Source organism: Hyaena hyaena, unplaced genomic scaffold, assembly GCF_003009895.1.
Source record: "Hyaena hyaena isolate Hyena2069 unplaced genomic scaffold, ASM300989v1 scaffold_866, whole genome shotgun sequence".
Classification (NCBI taxonomy): Eukaryota; Metazoa; Chordata; class Mammalia; order Carnivora; family Hyaenidae; genus Hyaena; species Hyaena hyaena.
In genome coordinates, this window is record NW_024081499.1 from 793343 (window position 1) to 813168 (window position 19826).

At 35.2% G+C, this 19826-nt stretch overlaps 1 long non-coding RNA gene across 1 annotated transcript in view; it reads left to right on the forward strand.

The window, feature by feature from the left end:
- LOC120222339 overlaps positions 1–17711 on the forward strand; it is a 53717-nt gene extending 36006 nt beyond the window's left edge. The window contains exons 3-4 of the long non-coding RNA XR_005526023.1: positions 17351–17389; positions 17506–17711. This is a non-coding gene — a long non-coding RNA (uncharacterized LOC120222339). The remainder of the gene's footprint in view (positions 1–17350; positions 17390–17505) is intronic.
- Positions 17712–19826: the final 2115 nt, after the last annotated feature.

The following is a 19826-nucleotide window of genomic DNA, read 5'->3' on the forward strand; positions in this document are numbered from 1 at the left end:
GACGCTTAACTGACTGAGCCACCCAGGCGCCCCTGTTTTCCCATTTTCTAATTTAGTTTTTTCCTTATTGTTGAGCTTTAAGAGTTATTATTTTGGATAATAGTCCTTTATCAATTGTGTCTTTTGCAAATATCTTCCCCTCATTTAGTGGCTTGTCTTTTCATTCTTTTGACATTGTCTTTCTTAGATCAGTTATTAAATTTAATTAAGTTCAGCTTGCCAATTATCTCTTTCATGGATCATACTTTTGGAATTATATCCAAAAAGTCATCACCTTATTCAGTGTCCACTAGATATTTTCCAATGTTATCTTCCAGGAGTTTTACACTTCTGTATTTTACATTTAGATCTGTGATACATTTTGAGTTTTGTGAGGGGTAGGTATAAAGCCTGTGTCTATATGGTTTTTGTTTTGTTTTGTTTTGTTTTTGTATGTGGTTGTTTGGCTATTCCAGCAACGTTTGTTAAAAAGACATTCTTTGTTGGGGCTCGGTTGGTTAAGTGTCTGAGTCTTAGTTTTAGCTCAAGTCATGATCTCATGGTTTGTGAGTTTGAGCCCCGCATCAGGTTCCATGCTGACAGGGCAGAGCCTGCTGGGATTCTTTCTCTCTTCTTCTCTTTGCTACTCTCCTCACTCTCACTCTCCTTCTCTCCCAAAATAAATAAATAAACTTAAAAAAAAAAAAAAAAAAGACCATCCTTGCTCCACTGCATTGCATTTACTCCTTTGTCAAAGATCATTTGCCCACTTTTATGTGTGTCTATTTCTGAACAAGCTAATCTGTTCCATTTAACTATTTATCTCTTCTTCCAGTGCTACCACAATGTTTTAATTACTGTAGTTTTAGAGCAAGTCTTGATTTTACTTGATGTTGCTCTAGTTTTGTTTTGCCTTTTCAATTTTGTGTTGGCTACAATGGGTCTTTCTTCATCATTATTGTTTCTATTATTTCTTCTGTTCATTTCTCTCTTCTCTTATTCCTATTATTTCCATTAGTGGTATGTCACACCTTTTGTATGCATCCCACCCTTCTTGATTATTTGTCTTTTGTTTCATTCAGTCTTTGTTTTACTTAAAATTTTGGAATTTTTCAATGTTGGAAGTTTCTATTGAGATATCCTTAAGTTTGGTTTTTTTCTCAACCTTATCCAGTCTATCAAATAAGCCCTTAAAAGATATTTATTCTTGTTACAGTGTTTTTGATCTCTAACGTTTCTTTTTGATTCTTTAACATTTTAATCTCTCTACTTAGGTTGCCCATCTGTTCTCAAATGCTATCTACTTTATTAGAGCCCTTTGCATATTAATCATAATTATTTTCAGTTTTATTTTTGTTTAATTATTTTAAACTATTAATCATAATCATTTAAATTCTGATAATTCCAAAATCCCTGCTATGTCTGGTTCTGATGCTTGCTTTGTCTCTTCAAATTGTGTTTTTCACCTTTTGGTGTGTCTTGTAATTTTTTTTCCGGATAGCCAGGACTGATGTACCGGATATAAGGTACTTTTGTCAATTGCCCTTTAGTAAGGTGGCGGTGAGGTGTGAGAAGCCTTGTACACTGCTATGATTCGGTCTCAGTCTTTTGGTGAATTTACGCCTCTTGTTTGTGAACTACACTCATGTTTCTCAGTTTTCCCCCTTTTCCCACCTTAGGTAGGACATGGCTAGAGTGGGCTGGAATTGGGTCTTTCCCTTCCCCCAGGTTAGCTAGGTTCTGATCATTCCCCAGCAAGTTAAGCTGTGGTCAGCTGGTTAGTTTCATCTGAGGATGGGCTTTGATAAGAACAGAGTGCTCTGATATTTTTAAATGGTTCTTTCTCCTCTTCTGCTGGAAGCACGAAGGCATTTTTTTCTCCGATTTATTGTGGGAATCTGGTCGGGTTCCTGAAGGTGAATTGTATACTGCTGGGGAAGGGTCTCTCGTGACAGACTGGGTACCTTTGGAATTTTTAACATTCACGCTTTTCCACGCTAGCAATTTGCCAATTACAGTTCACTTTTCCTGCTCACGAGTCTCTAGCTGGGAAAGGTAGGACTCTGTGTAGGGCAGAGGATTTCCCTGTGCTGTCTCTTATGAATCCAGACAGAGTTGTCGAGTTTTCAGTCTGTTCAGCTTCTTACTGGTTAACAGGATGCGTGGCAACTTTTAAGTTTCTTACATGCAGAACTAAAAACGAGAAACCCAGTTTAACATTTCCTCTTCTAGACTTTTGATTAAATAAAGTCATGCAGTATGTACCCTTTTGTGTAATGCTTTCATTCAGCTTAGGGTGTCTAAGACCCAACCCTGTTGTTTGACATGTTAGTTGCAAAATTTGCATTTCTTTCTATAAAGTTGTTAGTTTGTTTCTTCTGCTATTGAAGGACCCTGGTGTTTCTAGTTTGAGGTTGATATCAATGAAGCTGTAATAAATACTTTTGTGCTATTATTTTTACGAACATAGGTTTTAATTTATTTTTGGTGAACCTAGTCATAACAGTACCAGGGTTTAGGGTAAGTAGTATTTAATTTTATAAGATATAATCAAGAGACTTTTGCTTTCAGCTCCATCATATAAGAAGGTGCCAGTCTTTTTTCCAACGTAGTTGCGTAATTTCACAGCCTCATCAACAATATTGCTTAAAAGTATGACTTAACTTTGGCGATGTCACACTTTTTAATTTAGACATTGTGGTGGGTGTTTGCTGGTATCTCATTTTAATTTACATTTCTTCAAAGATTAATGATGCTGAGCACTTTGTTTTAAATGTTGTGTGCTTTTTAATGAGCTATTTATTGGCCATTAATATATACTCTCTTTTTTTAAAGAAAGTTTTAAAGTTTACTTTGAGAGAGCATGCACATGAGGGGGGGGTGGGGGGACAGAGGAAAAGGGAGACAGAGAATTCCAAGCAGGCTCTGTGCTGTCAGTGAACCAACTATGAGATCATGACCTGAGCTCAAGTTGGATGCTTAACAGACTGAGCCACCCAGGTGCCCAATATGTTTTCTTTTTAAAATGACTGTTCATTACCCTCCATTTTATTGGGTTGTTTTATTATTGGGCTATAAAGAAGCTTTACAGGTCATGCACATCACAGTTTTGTCTAACATACGTTTTGTGAATACTCTCTTCCAATTTGTGCCTTGAATATTTTCTTAGTGTTATTTTTATAATGAACAGGTTTGATATATAGTTAAGTCTAATTTATCAGGAAGTTTTCTCCTAACTATACACCTTTACCTAGCTCCAAACTATGAGCATATTCTCATGTTTTCTCCTAAAAGCATTACAGTTTCAATAGCTGAAATATACAGGAGTTGGATTCTACTTCCTGTCACTCCTCTTCCCTTCTTTGCCTACCTGGTGATTTTACATTTTGTGCTTAGCAGTGCAAATCAAAGGTTATGAAAACCACAGACATTCTTTTCCACCAGAGAAGGTTCCCCATTTCCTCTCACATTTTCTATACTATCAATCTATTTGTGGATTGAGTTGAGTTGGGATTTAACTGCAGTTTCACTTCATCTCCGTCTATTTCTAGTGTGCTTCTGTCTCTTCTGAGTTTTTGATTGAGAGCTTGGCTTGTCCCCAACTCCTCAGCTCAGGAATACTGTTCTTCAGAGGGTTAGAGCTTAGCTCTTTTATCTTCTTGATCCATACAAGCATGCATTGCAATTAGTGCCCTGAGGCCAGCTGTGCTTTTTATTTGTAGTGCACTCTGTCAAGCAGGACTTTGTTTCCAAGCACCTCACCACAGCAGAAAAATGTATTCTATCTTTTAGCTTTTGTCCTTGTTTTTGCTACCACCTACATTATACCAGAAATCTCACAGGTGTGACATCTGGGGCTCTTCTAGTTTTCTAATCAATCATGCCAGTATCGTAAATCATGGATCAGCTAGTTCTCTGCTCTGCTGGTTTCTCTTTTCTTCAGTAGACTCTCACTGGTTGGGGTCGGCATGATCTTCTGTCCATCACCCTCTTTGGAAAGATGACGGCTGTCTCTTTTCAGCACCTCCCTCACTGCTTCACTGGAAGGACTTTTTCTCACAGAAATTTTAGTTTTACCTAGGTTTTATTGCTTCTGTAGCTCTTTAGTGCTTTCAAAATATAGTATTCAAAAGTTTTCTGTGTTTTCTAAATGTTGCAGTACGAACATTTAGCTGCCAATAATTAGGTGGAGTTCATACAGCTGTATAAGTCAATGGATTCACTTGAAAGTTTATATTCTTATTACTTTTTGGTATACTTAATAAGTTTTTACTGAATGCTAATCATTTTATGTTAAACAATTTTAAAGCCCAAGATGATGTTATCTTCCAAAAGAGGTTTACTTTTGCTTCTGACAAATTATTAGAATGAGGATAAATGCACCCTGATTCAGGAGGAGTTTGACCAAATTTGAACCTGAGATCTATCTATTTTGGTTTATACTTGCTTTGAGAGAATAGCTCTTTAAGGGATCCTAATGAGGGCTTGGTTGTTTTCCAGAGTTGCTTCTTACTGCCCCTGCCTCTAATTTTTTTATTACTGTTAAAAGTTCTACTTAACTTCTCAGTCTTTAGCCACCATTTACAGTCTCTTGGCTGTCTTTTACAAGTTAGCAAATTCCTCAAGGAGGACAATAGTGTTTGCTTAACTTCTCTGAGCTTCCGTTTCTCTGGTACTTTTGCCCCTCAAATCCCAGTTGCCTTGATAGCTCTTGGATGCCTTCATTCACATTTTTTTAAAAAAAATGTATTTTGCCCTTCTTTTATTATTGTTTTCAGTTGAATAATTTGTCTGTTCTATCACAACCAAGGGTAGAAACATACCCTATTATTTTTTGTGTCCTAAGCCCTCTTTCCAGATCAATACCTTCACCCTAAATGTGGTGTCTTAAGCTACTGAGGAAATTCAGCTAAGCCATTCATGTATTACCCATAATCTTTCTCTAACTCACATGTTTCTAGCACATTGGAAAAGCTGAATGGTCATATAGATGATCTTACTAGTAGCCAAGGTTCATGATTTCTTCACACTTACTCTTCATACTTCAATTCACAGCCATGATCATCTCATACATCTTGTTATGGTATGTTCATACTTGCAAAATCTTGAAATCTGATAACCAACTTTCTGCCTAATATCTCCAACTGTTTGTTCCCTCAATTTTGCTCTCTGTTATGAACTTTAAAGGTATCGTGGAGAGCCTGAGTGGCTCAGTCTATTGAGCATCTTATACCTGGCTTAGGTCATGAGCTCATGGTTTATGGGTTCAAGCCCCACACTGGGCTTTGCACTGACAGGGAGGAGCTTGCTCAGGATTCTCTCTCTCCCTGCTGTCTGTCTGTCTGTCTCTCTCAAAATAAATAAACTTAAAAAAATAAAGGGTTTCCTGATTCTGCAATTTCTTTAAGCTTTGCAGTGTTTATTTTTCTATAATGCTATGCTTATACAACATGGCTATTAATCAAAGAAGACTATTTTCATAATTCTGAATATACTTTTTGTACCATAAAACCTGCTCTTTGCTCAAGGCTGTAGATCATTTCCTAAGAAAATCTTACCATCATGGTTATTTTTGCTACTATAAATTTGATATCTTTAACCTTATATAAACTAACAAAGTGCTTGTTTAGGGGCGCCTGGTTGGCTCAGTCAGTTAAGCATCCAACTTCAGCTCAGATCATGATCTCACGGTTTGTGGGTTCGGGCCCCACGTCAGGCTCTGTGCTGACAGCTAGCTCAGAGCCTGGAGCCTGTTTCAGATTCTGTGTGTCTCTCTCTCTCTGACCCTCCCCTGCTCATGCTGTCTCTCTCTCTTTCTCTCAGAAATAATTTTTTTAAAAAAAAATTAAAAGTATTTGTTTAAATACTTTTTAAACAAACTTACCTGAATGCCACTTGTCAATTCAAATACCAGCATTCTAATGATTGTGTATGTCTGTGTGTCTGTGTGCAGGGGTGATGGGAAGGGTTGCAACCACTATTGGGTTATAAAATATAGACAAAATCAAGCATTGTGAAAAATACCAATAGGTAACATTGAAAACTAATCAGGCAGGTTTAGTCAGCATGGCATAGACAGCATATAGAGGGAAACCAGTAAGATTGGCAAGAAAGAATAAAAAGGAGCTTGTAGATATTCTGCAATATTAGAAAATTACCTTGGAAGTTTAAAAGGAGGTCAAATAATTGTATATTTGGGGTAATCACATAAGACTATGGCATATTAAGGCTATTTTCATATCAGTGTTTTAAGACTAGGTATGATACAGAGAAAACAAAAATTTTCTGTTTCTGAATTCAACAAAATTTCTCAATCCCATTTTATTTTTAACACATATTTACTGAAAACTGAAACAAACAAAAGAGCCCTTTAAACTGTAGTTAAATAATACAGTCTATAATTTATTTTCAAGCTAAGGTCTCAAAGGTTACCTTTCATAATTTGTATTGTATCATTATAGACACACAGGATAGGTAAATAACTGAAAAGAACATTTGAATAAAATGTAATAGCCTCACATTACACAAGCTTTGTCTGTAAATTAGATTTTCACGTTTAAACTATAGGTGAATATCTTACTTTACTAAGGAACAGGGCAAAACCAATAATGCTTATAGGCGGACACATGTATATGTGTCCCCTCAAGCTAAGGAATATTAGTTATATCCAGTAAGCAGGATGAAGACTAATATAACATGTGTTTATTAATCAGGCTTGGCTGGGGGCTGTAAAACATTTGATAGGATTAATAGAAAGTTTTCTAGATTTTTATTGTAAAGAAAAGCAGTTTGTGATTTTGATACATAGAGAAAAATTCTTCATTACAGACAGAAATTTGGAAACTGAAATAAGATTCTCTCTGCCATTATTAGCCGTATGATCCTGGTTTTAAAGTACCTCAATTTTCTCTGTCTTTCAACGGTTGTGAGAATAATGTAAGACAATATGATATGGGTAATATAATACTTAGCACATTTTAGATATATCAGAAAAGATTGAGGCAGTAAAGGAATAATCCAAAAAGTAATGAAAATATGACTATCATTAGTAAATATGTATTTAAACAGGGAAATAACTACCTAGGGACATTTTGGATGTGTTCAGGGTCAGTATCTCCTTAGAAAAACCTAGGGGTGTGTTCATTAATATTTGGCAACATGCTAAGTACTGAGGTGACATGATTTATAGCATTTGCTGGTTTCTATGTTGCAAATGGTTCAAATGTCACTAATTTCAAATGTGATGTCAAATAGTTCAATAAGGATTTGAAAATTTAACAATTGGTTCTCAAGTGGTAGTGGAAGCTAGTTCCAGCACATCACTGTTATACATATTATACTAGAATGTCTAACAGTTTATACTTTGAAAGTTTATATGTACATTGGTTGAACTCCCCTATTTGAGTTCTTATAGAAATCATTTTATACCTCAATTCACTTGTGTATTTTATAGGTTAATGACTGATAATTTTATAATATAGATCATCCTGTGGATTAGCAACACATTAGGAGAATACTTTCCAATGGAAAAAATTGAGTACTTCCTGTTCCAAGAGTATCATCAAAAGTCAGCTTATGTTGAGATATAGGGTTTGGCTCCTTTCCTTAAAATTAATAATTCAGTTAAATCATCAGAGGATAACAGTTCTGTAGGCTTGATCTTTAAAACAAAAAAAAAAGTTTTCCTTAAATTCCATATTCTGTGGCGGAGAATAAAGTTCAACAGAGCAGAATGAGACACTTAATAAAAGGAAGTCACTATGTTGTGTAAGAAGATTTTCAGTATCACGATTTAACCAAAATAGAGATAATTTGAAACATAGGAAATTCAGTACTAAGTAGTCCAGTTTCTGTTTCTAATAGAAACCTCTAAGAACATGCCATGGATAGCTACCACAATGTTTGCTGCTGATAGCTTTGAAGATTCAACTTCCCAATTTAAATGTACAAAGCCTCTAAAACAGATGGCACATCTCAAAGGGCTAGCTCAGGGTGCCTGAGAATTGATAACAGAAGGAGATCAATTTTGCACTTGGATTTTGTATCTTGGCACAAAGATACTGTTTCTTCTCCTGGCCCTTTGTGAGCCTGCATTCATAATACTTAACATCCCCTCCCCCTTTTATTGGTAAAAAGTGGCACCCTGGGACAAACCATGAAACCAGCCTTCTGTTTTCTAATACAAAAACCTAGTCCTTCCAAGAGATTTGAGTCTCCAGAGTTATCACACACTGACCAAAGAGCAAAAGTCGCTTTGTAACTTGGGCAAATGATACTGTTTCATGTTGGTCCCTCATGGTTAGCAATGAATTACAATGTTTATGCTGCCTCCTAAAGGGGGTCCTATTGTGTTTCTGTTGACCTGTTATATAATCCATTAAGTTGACATGACTGGACAATTGCATCCTTAAGTTCTTTGCCAACCAAAAGGAAGTGTGCAGGACAGAACTGGAGATTTAACCCAATTTCAAAGTTTAAACTATGAGCCCTGTTTGAAAAATTTGAACATGAACAATAAATATCCATGCCTACATTTTTTCAGCTCAAACTGAATATAACTTTGAATTTCTACCAGGCTTTTATGAGAGAGAATTCTGGAAGTTGAGTCAGTCTTGATGTTGGCTGTTAATTGGAATACACTTGCAAATCTGTAGGATGGATACCACTGGTCTTACTGAACAAACCAAGAGTGACTCCTTGGAGTCTGATGGTAATATTGTTCTTTGTCTCACATAATATATAGAAAACCTGATTAGGCCTGAGAACTTCAGTGACTAAAGTCTACCTGAATTATGCTTGCTATAGAACTATCTTCTATAAAGTCTTGCTATTTCTTTGGTTCAAGATTTTAAGAAGTAATGAGTAAGGTCTTTTACAACTCCCAGCTCGCTAACCTTGGTTGATATTCTTTATATATATTGCTTATCTTCCAAATTACTGACTTTAGAAATACTACTTCTTTGTACTCTATGTGTGCCTCAGCATAATTTCTATCATGGGTGGAGTTTTTGAAAGGTATATGGGAGGAAAGAAAATACCTTGCAAGCAACTTCTACTTTTGATCCCTAAATGCTATGTTTTGAATATCTGTGTTCTCCCTAAATTCACATGTGGAAATTCTAACCCTCAAAGGTGATGGTATTGGTGGGCTGAGGTTTGGAGAGATATTAAGAAGTAGAGATTTGGAGATGTATTAAGGTCTAGGGACAAGTAATTATGTCATGAGAGTGTAGCCCTTACAAATGGGATTAGTGGTCTTCTAAAAGTGATCCTACAGAGCTCCCTAGTACCTTCACCATATGAAGATGCAATGGGATGTCTGAGAGCCAGGAGAGGACCAAATATGCTAGCAGGCACCCAGATTTTAGACTTCCAGCCTTCAGAACTGTGAGCAATAAGTTTCTGCTGTTTGTAAATCACCAACCTAGTATTTTTGTCATAGCAGCCAAAACAGCCTAAGACACTATAGGAATACCAAAGAACGTACTCAACTTTATGGATGGTAATGTGCTTAAACACGTAAATATATAGATGAGAGGATGGCCATACAGATATTAAACAACAATATCTAATTATCATGCCAGTTGACTTTTCATTCATTACTCATTGTGGTCTAATCTGAGCTATGAGGAAGCACATAACAAACAAGTAATTACAATGAAGTACAATGGATGCTATGAAAAGGGAGGAAGGGTTAGATGGGAGAACATTTCATGGATCTGTAGATAATGTTTTAATGATACAACATAAGGCATAGAATTAACTAAGCAAAACAAATAAAAGAGCACTACAAAGCCCCAGAAAAGACAGAAGGCAAGTCAGTTTCCTTAGATTAGTGCTTCTTAGGTTATAAGAAAATAGAGACTTACAGTTAGAACTTACCTCTATTCATCCCGGAGTGCAGCTTTCCAAAGAAACCTATTTTCTCTCACCAAATTTCACATTTACTTCCACATAGCTTTACCTCTCCAGTCTTTTCCCATGAAATAAATCCTTGTTTGTTACAAGTAGAAAAATGTAAATCCTTTCGCACTTATTAAATATCATTATATCATTGAAACCATTCACTTCTTTGAGCTTGACTGGATTTCCAATCTTGACAGCAAGACATCACAGAGCATTTACAATCGCTATTGTTACCTAAACTGTGGCAGAAATATTTAATGATAGTTTCATAGGAACACTTAAAGAAAAGTGTGGGGATTTGATGGGAAGACTAAATGACTTCTACTGTGATCTGAATAAATGGTTTTACTAAAAATAATTATTCACAGTGAAATTGTAAAAATGTTACAGTACTTTTCTTTAACAGCATGGAATGAATAAAAAAAAGCCTCAATCTAGTATATCCAGTTTGAAATCAAAAGCAGAAGCTACAGTCATTCTGGGAAAATAGCAAATCGGTAAAAAAAATAATAACTACTGGCCACGAACACCAGTTAATTCCCATCACTGGAAAAAAGCATCATTTTATATAAATGTGTTTATTCTATTATGGTGAAAATGGCAAAATGAACAAGTTAACCCTAAAGTGGATAAAATGTTGCAACCTATGTCAGTTTCAAGTCTCAAATAGAAATTTGTCACTGGGGGACAGGAGGACACCTAAGTGGCTCAGTTAGTTAAGCCTCCGACTCTCGATTTCAGCTCAGGTCATGATCTCATGATTCTTAAGTTTGAGCCCTGTTCTGACAGCATGGAACCTGTTTGGGATTCTCTTTCTCTCCCTTTCTCTGTCCCTTTGCCATTTGCGATCTTTCTCTCTCTCTCCAAACAAACAAACAAACATTAAAAACAAAAAGAAATTCATCATTAGTAAAACTCAGGACCAACTGATATATAAATCCGCATTCCCCATAACTTCTGAAAATAATAGCCTCAAAGCAATTTCCTTGAGTGCTTGTCATTCATGTCTTCATTCAACATATACTGAGCCTTGTTATATGTCAGTTTTTGTTTTAAGTGGGAGATATAAATATCTTTACTGCATCTCTAATATCAAGGAAATACATACAAGTAATTAATAAATATTTCACTAATTATGGAATAAATATGACACGGTGCATTTTCTTAAGTAGTTCATGATCTAGGAAAAACCTGAGATATGTATATAGTTGCATGAAAGGTATAGTAGAATGCTTCAAGACAACTGATAGAGTAGGTTATTCTGAGTTGGAAGAAAGTAGCACAGAAAGGTTTCAGAAAAGTGTTAATATATAGAACAATTACCTTCACCGAGACATGGTTTAACAAGATTTTTTCAAGTGAACAAGTGTACATAAAATGAGCACATCATATTCATAAAGAAATATCTAATATATGTTTTAGTGTGATTTGTTCACAGGTTACAGAGATTGGTGGGGCTGGAAATACTGACAAAAACCATTTGTGGTTAGTGTAAAATTCCTAAAGCTTGATTGAAAGGCATTAGTTGGAGTGTGAGAATCTACTGAAAGCTCTTAAGCGAGGAAGTGACAAGGCTCAATGGATATGCTACAAATATAATACAGATCCCTGTGAAGCGTGAAAGGAAATTGAGAAAAAAGCTAGAAAAATTAATCAATAGAGGGCATTGATTAATTTGTTTACTATTGCTTTCAATTACCCCAAACCTCTTTTACTATAATCCAAAAGACAGCCAGAAATATTCTGTCTCCTCACACTCTGGCCATCAAAGGTGAGGGAGACAGGTCCTAGTTTTGAATAATCAGACGTTCCTTCTGGAATAAGTAATGTACAGGTAAATGTTCTCAGCGGGGCTAATGGCTGTACAGGCATGGTCCAGCAGTGGCAGTAGCCATTGACAGCTGTGGCTGTAGAGCCAGCGATGACATCTCAGAATATGTCTATGACATGACCTTACTTATGACCTTACTTGTGATTTAGCTTTCCTTGGTCCCTGGACACGTGCTGAGACACAATGTCTAATCTTCCATTAATTCTGTGAAATATCTTATGTTTTCTCAATTCATTTTTTGGGTATGTTTCTGATAAATCAGGGTTGTTTTCAATTGCTTGAAACCATGAACTCTTTCTCACTACTAACAGATGGGCAAAGTATTAAAATAATCAAATTGCCAAGTGAAAGGTGGAAATAGAATGCTCTGTGAAACATTTGTGGTGCTCTGTTGAAACATTTTACAAATATTATCAACAGGTCTCAAAGAACAAAGACCTCTTGGGGAACATTCAAATGACCCTATTATGGTAGCTTTGTGGTCATAATAAATGGTTCCAAAGAGAAGAAGATGGATTTTTGAGAGTACCCCCTAATGTGTACTAATATAACTTTGAATTTGGAGTTTGGGTAACTATTTATCGAATCTTATCTCCTCCTTAAATTAAGTAGATTCAGACTCTCTGAGGTTGAACACTGCAAAGGAAATTTTCATATATTAAATTTTGCCTCATCAAGTACTTTATACTTGGTCTGGAGTTTTATCTTACTTTTATTACCATTACCATAATTATGCTTCTTCATCATAGTATCTTGGAATTAAACATTTAATGCTCTTGCCAAAACATGCTAACATAGTCTGTTCTTTGTTTCACTTATTAGAAGACGTTCTTAATAAAATGCTTTAAAAATCTTAGCCTGGTAGTAAACAGAGGGTTTCTCAAAAAGTTAAAAATAGAACTACCCTATAACCTAGCGATCGCACTACTAGGTTACACAAAGGTCACAAAAATACTGATTTGAAGGGGCATATGCACCCTGATGTTTATAGGAACATTATCAACATAGCTGAACTATGGAAAGAACCCAAATGTCCACTGACTGATGAATAAAGACACAAACATACACAATGTAATGTTACTCAGCCATCACAAAGAATGACATCTTGCCATTTGCAATGATATGGAGGTAGAGTGTATTCTGCTAAGCGAATTAAGTCAGTCAGAGAAAGACAAAATACCATATGATTTCACTCATATGTGGAATTTAAGAAACAAAAGAGATGGACACAGGGGAAGTGAAAAAAAGGGAGAGAGAACAAACCATAAGAACTGTTATCTAGGGAACAAAGTGACTGTTGATGAAGGGAAGTGGGTGGGGAATGGGCTAAATGGGTGATGGGTATTAAGGAGGGCACTTGTGATGAGCACTGGGTGTTATATGTAGGTGATGAATCACTAAATTCTATACCTGAAACCAATTTTACCATATATGTTAACCAATTAAAATTTGAATAAAAACATGAAATATAAAAATTAAAAAGAGTAAGTAAATATAAATGAAATAGACATAGTATAAAGTTTATGAGAGTATAGTATAATAAATTAAAAATGCTTTGAAGCCAGAACAAATAGCATTCAAATCCAGGACCACTTCCAAGATGTGCAGGGCCCTGGGGAACAAAAACTTTTTTTTGACTGGCAGAAACAACATTTAGAAAAACAATGAGATTTTAAAAATACATAAAAATAGTAGCCTTGAGACAGTGGAGGAAGAAGAGAGAGATGAATTACAAATGGGCAAAGGACAAATTATGGGTGTGGTGGATCCCCAGGTGTATTTATATACCAAAATATGTCAAGGGGTCCACTTAAGTATGTGCTTTATTTTATATCAATCATAGCTTAATCTATAAACAAATCACAGAATTCAAGATCTGTGTAGATACAGTGATATACTGATGAAAACTTAAATCATAGGAAGAAAGAGTTACTTATATGTTACTTTACTGTCTAATCAGTATAGGTGAAGGCTCTTTATCCTATGTCAGATATGAATGCAAGTCACCACAAATGAGCACCAATGTGGCATCACAATTTTTCTGCATCCCATGATGATGTAAATGGAATAAATTTTTGGGCAGCTTGCCCCTTTGGAGCCAGGGCCTGATAGAGACTGCGGTGGACTCCATAAACTCATATCCCAAAACTACAGAAATTTACTCCCCCAATGCTGGATGACAGTTGTTCCAAAAATGATAGAGGGCTTTTAAAATTCAGGAAAGGCTCTTCAAAGAATGATGCTTTTGATGTAAGGTTTTGAGGAGTTCTATCTGTGTAGAATGAGGGTGGTATCTTTTAAATTACATCTCTGTTTCAATTATCAAGAGTTTGAAGAAATGATTTAACTTCTCTGAGCCTTCTCAAAAGTAGGATGGTAGACTGTATGAATCATCTCTGAAATTTGGTATGAGTATTATTTCTAGACACATACACACACACACGCATACACATATATATTAACTGGCATGCCACCAAACATACAATAAAACCTCACTGTTACCTATCCCTTATGTTGTGTTATCATCTTTATTTCTCTATTTTTGTATTGATATTGTCTGTTTTTAGAGTGTATAGATAGATAGATAGATAGATAGATATAGCCTGGCCTATATATAATAACCATCTGACCAGTGCCATAATTACGTTGTTTCAAGTACTTACAGATCACGGGATAGCCACTTACTATTCCTCACTGTTCTGCATAATCTCTCCTTATTCCTAAAATTTTCCATATAATTTTGCCTGCCTCATTCAAGTCCTTTAAATTTCTAAGTTTTAGCTGAACTTTATCAAAAGACCAAGGTGGATAAATTAATATTTTACACTGCATGTTCATCTCTTTGTTCTTTGGCTCTAGGTTGAATAGAAGAAATTCTTTCTCCAGTTAATTTGAACAATAAGGAAGAGCTTTACCTTTCAGATGAGATATCCCTCCTTAATATAGGAATTAGTTTTGTTCTGAATTCAAATTTAGTAGTATACTAGTTTAATAGTAGTAGAATAGTATCCATATAATACTATAAAAATAGTATAAAATAAACATGGAATTGTATTGGCTGGAATAGAGTGTTTATTCCCAAGACTCTTCACATCCTCTGTACACATTTAGCTGTCAAGTTCTATAAATTCTATACGTAGATTTACTTTCAATATCATTTCAATAATTCAGAAGAACCTCTTAGCTCATTTACTCCTACCACATCCTTCCAAAGAAGAAGATATTCTGGTGGCCTTTTCAAACCCATTCTTTTCCATGTCACCAGGAATAATACCCTTAACTACTCAAAGTGTGGTACAAAGACTGTCAGTATGAACATCACATAAGGCTTGTTAGAAATTCTGATTCTCTGGCAATTTATAGTCTCAGAAATGTATGAATAGAAATATTTAGGATCCTCAAATACTATTACAATTCTATACAGAAACAATGGATATGGAATCTTGGTGGTGGGGGGGGTGTATATTTAATCTCAAGTAAGTTCAAAGTATTTTGTATTGAGCATCTATACCCAATAAAAGAGAAGCATCGACTGAAGTAAAAATTGAGTCATTTTATCTGGGATGGTAACCCACGAATAAATATTAACATATTCACTGATAGTATTAGTTTTTCAAGTATGATTTTTGTTAAAATAGAATAGGAAGTTGGAAAATAAGAAAAGTCCATTTTTGAAAAAGCTTATGATTAAGTTTTTCCCACAATTTTAATGTCATATTTTATAGAGACTTATTGTTATACATATGTGTATATGTGTTTTGATGGACATTACAGGTATAATAAACCTTTCTTATTTATCTTTTAACATGTGGGCCCAGAATTTAAGAATTGAACAATTGCCCAATTAGTATTGTTAAGTGAAGTCTGTGCATTCCCCCCTTATTTCTGGTTTTTGTGATTATCTTTTGAAAACACTGGATAAAAAGGCTTAAGATGACTAGAGCTTGTGAATACCCTTGATCTTCAGTACCTAAGACTTTCCCAGTGGTACATCAACTATTACTAAACAAGGGCAATATGTGAAAACTGATTTACTATTTCTGTTTGTGGATTTTTCAACTAGAGTTGATGAGTCAGTCCCTCATTCAGAAAAAGCCCATGTGGTTCATATAAAAAATTAATATTCCAGTTCTCCTTTAAGAGAGTTGTAAACTGGTGGATAAAGTCAGTGTGATAAATGACTCAGTAATACCTTTACTTTCAAAGATCAGAAGGCTGTATTGCTTGTACTATATTAGTGATGAATTACAGGGAATATTTATTTCATAAGGAAAGAGTTACATACATATTAATGGGTTTATGTGTTATGAGGAAAGTATATTAGACCTTATTATATACATTCAAACAGGATTTGGCTAGCACTATAATCCAATGTTCTGTAGCATGGCAACTCTAAAAAGAGTTTTTACTGTATTATGGTTTTTATTTGCATTTATATAAAAAGACCCAGCATTTTACAATATGGCTCACCTCATTTCCATTGTAATAAATCTCTTTGCCAATAACAAGAAATTATGTACAGTTTATTTTTGCATTTATGAATAATTAGACACATGTAAAACATTAAGGTTTAGAGCTCATTAAACCTAAATACAAGCACTTAGACACCTCAAAAATTAGTTTTTGAAGAGCCCAAACTGTATTATATATATTAAAGCTTTGCTGTGTATTCTGCAACTTTGATAGCAAGGATAAAGTTTGCCTTCACAAGTTGGCAATTTACGTTGTGGTAAAATACACACTACATGAAATACTGTAAAAATAATATGCTGTCTGGTCTTTTTGGCAATAAATGTACACAAGTGAGTGCTATTTTTGTGCTAACATGTCAGCATATTTGATAATTTTTTTTTTGCATGAAGATGTTTAATTTAGGATGCAGATGCCACTGGCCTAGCAGTTTCAGTAGGAACACAAAATGTTTTTATTGACATATTTGGACAAGAATGTATTTTCAGTGCAAAGTTTCTCTCACTTACATCCTAATAGAATGTTATGCTTTAAATGCACACTGACTTCTCTAATATTGAAAAAGTGCTGTATTAAATAACTTATGAGCTTATTTGCATAAGTTAAATCATTAACTTATTTTCCAGAAAGCAGATCTATAATTACAAATGACTAATGTATTTTTCACTTCTTAAAACATCCAAGGGAAGTAGCAAGGATCCACACCAAGAAGAAAAAGAACTGCATTAGCTCATGTTCTACAAATATTGGTAGATACACCATGGCATGGCTGGAATCATATTAGCCCTGCCATTTGATAAGCCTTTGCTAGAGCTTTGTGTAACTTGTCAGTTTTAGCAAAACAACACAATTTCTCTGAACCTTTATTATTCAATCAGTAAAATGGAATTAAGAGGAATTACCCTGTAGGATTCTTCTGAGGATCATGTAAGTAAAATACTTTATACGTAGAGTCCCTCACATGTTTTGAGTGCTAATAAAAAAGCTTATAATTCAGTATTGTCATTATTAGTGGTAATGGGTTTTAAAAGTGCTTATCTTAAGCAAATACTAGTAAATAAATTAAGTAAAGGAGGTATATTTTTAATCAGACCATTTTTTCCACCATGGCCTTTTTATCTCTGCATAAAAAAGTGACTATGTTTTATTGCAATTTGTTTCCAGGTGAATCTGTCTATAGATTATGAATGCAAGAACTAAAAGGTAAGATCTACATTTGTTGTTGTGTGTCATCAGGATTTAGTCCAATTCTTGGCACAAAATACTTAAATCAAATATTGCCTATAAAGACAATTTTCTTTCTTTACTTTTATCATTAGGGTCTGATAAAATGTGTAAAGCATATGAAAGACAGTAAATACTTTTTTAAAAAGACATCAGCTGACCTGCTACTCTGACAAACAGCTTTTTCTCAGACTTTTCAAATTCATGTTCTACATGCAAGGAAAAGTGTTCTTGAAAGGAGCTCACAAGAGCTATTGTACAAGAAGGATTTACTGCTTCAATTGGAATCTTTGCAAGATCAATGGGGGTAAGAAAAATATCCATTTCTTTCTCTATTACATACAAACCTTATCTGTTAAGATACAACATAAGTAGGGAACTATATTTTCCAGAAGTGCTAATATGCTTGTACATTGAAAATAAAAGTCAAAAAAGAGGACAATACTTCAGCATGGGATAGTGTGCACTACAGAATGTTTATTGTGTGCAAACCTCCTTAAGTGTGGTTGATACATGTCCTATTCAATAGAATTACTTTGCCTCCACTAGAATCAAGAAAGGACCACAGAAGTCCAGTGCTCTAGGTAGGATCGCTTCTTATTTGGCGTCCATACCCTTAGAATGGAAGCTCTGATATGCACTTGGAGCTAGTAAGGAGTTCCAGGTATGTGGGTGACTTTGAGTAAGAGCTCCAGTTCTCTAGGTACCATGTCACTATTGGAGTGAGTGGAAAAAGGAGTGCTAGAGTTATGCAAGCTTCTAACAAGGTGCACAAAACCCCCTTCCCCAAACATCTCAACTAACCATCTCTAAAACCAGGATTATCAAATCACTACACATAGTGCCAGGTGTCTATGATCCAAAGAAGCTGACCCCATGTATCCACAGTCTTCAGCCCCCAGCATTCTTCCAGTGTACTTTCTGTAACTTTTAATGAGTCAGAAATAAAATCTTGAATCTTCCAACTCAATGTTTTCTTCAATATCTTCTGATTCTAATAGAAATTAAAAAAAAATTTTTTTCTGTATCCTGACCTCCATACCATGGGGCCTCAGATGACACAGGTAATGTTCTCATCCTTGTTACTTCCAGGAATTTCTTTCTCACAAATTTCTTTCTCTAAATGTCTGAACTATTTTCATCAAATTAAAACATGCTATTCTACTTTGCAACCCCCTAAAGACCCCTTAACTTCTGATTCCTTGAAGACTGAATTTGGGCTCACTGCCACTTTCTCTAATTCCTCCTAACATAATTTTCAGTAATTCTGATACCCAGATAGATTATATTTCCAATACTTTCCCAGTCAAACTATCTCCACCTTTGTGTCCTCAACCATTTTGTCTACTTCCCTACCTTAGCAATTCCTTCCTATTTTCATACCATGGGACTACATCAATCTCACCTTTTTTTAAGTTTATTTATTCTCAGATCTCTCTGAGAGAACATGAGCAGAGAGGGGCAGCGAAAGAGGGAGACACAGAATTATAATCAGGTCCTGCGCTGTCAGTTTGGAGCTCATTGATAGACTCTAACTCAAAAACACTGAGATCATGACCTGAGCTGAAACCAAGAGTCAGACGCTTAACCAGCTGAGCCACCCAGGTGCACTGACCCTTGCAGTCATCTTCATTTCTAATCCCCTAATTTCTGATCACAGTTTCTTAACAGTGTACTCTCCCAAGTACTCTAACTCCAACATTTCTTTCACACCATACATCCTTCTTAACTGCCTCTTAACCGTCTCATCTTTTCACTTCTCTTCCCAGATTGAAGCAAGATTAATTATTATAATTACTTCCTTTTAGACAACCTCAGTTCCCTTGGCCCTTTTTGGCTACTTCTTAATCACCTGTCAAACCATAACCCTAAAAAAACACATAATTATGCTGACTGTTCTCACTTTGAAATCATAACCACAAACCTCAAGTGGATCTCTAATGATGCAAACAATCATGTTGTATTTTCTTATTTCAATCTTTCTCCCACACCCTTAGACTTCAACTTCAAAAGATCTCCAGTTTCATCAAACCTGCAGCTCCTCTTCTTCGAACCTCAAGATCATTTGATGACCTTATGTCTGTCTGAATTGGAAAACAGAAGTGAGAATAAATCTTCTGCAAATTCACATCTACATTTACCCACCTACTTAAATCTTTGGTCACTGTCAAACTGTACTCCTCTTATTAGAGTTAAATTGTCATTGTTCCTAACTAAAGTCAAACCTCTCATCTTCCAGTGTCTCTCTAAGAATATAACTGCAGCAATTTTCCTCACTTCTTTTTTTATTGTCAGTTTTACTTTTAACTGAATCATTCCTATCAGAGTATAAATCTTATTTCTCCCATTAAGAACAATGAAACCTTTCTTAATCCTACAATTTTCTCTCGTTAACTGTCCCAATTCTCAGCTTCTA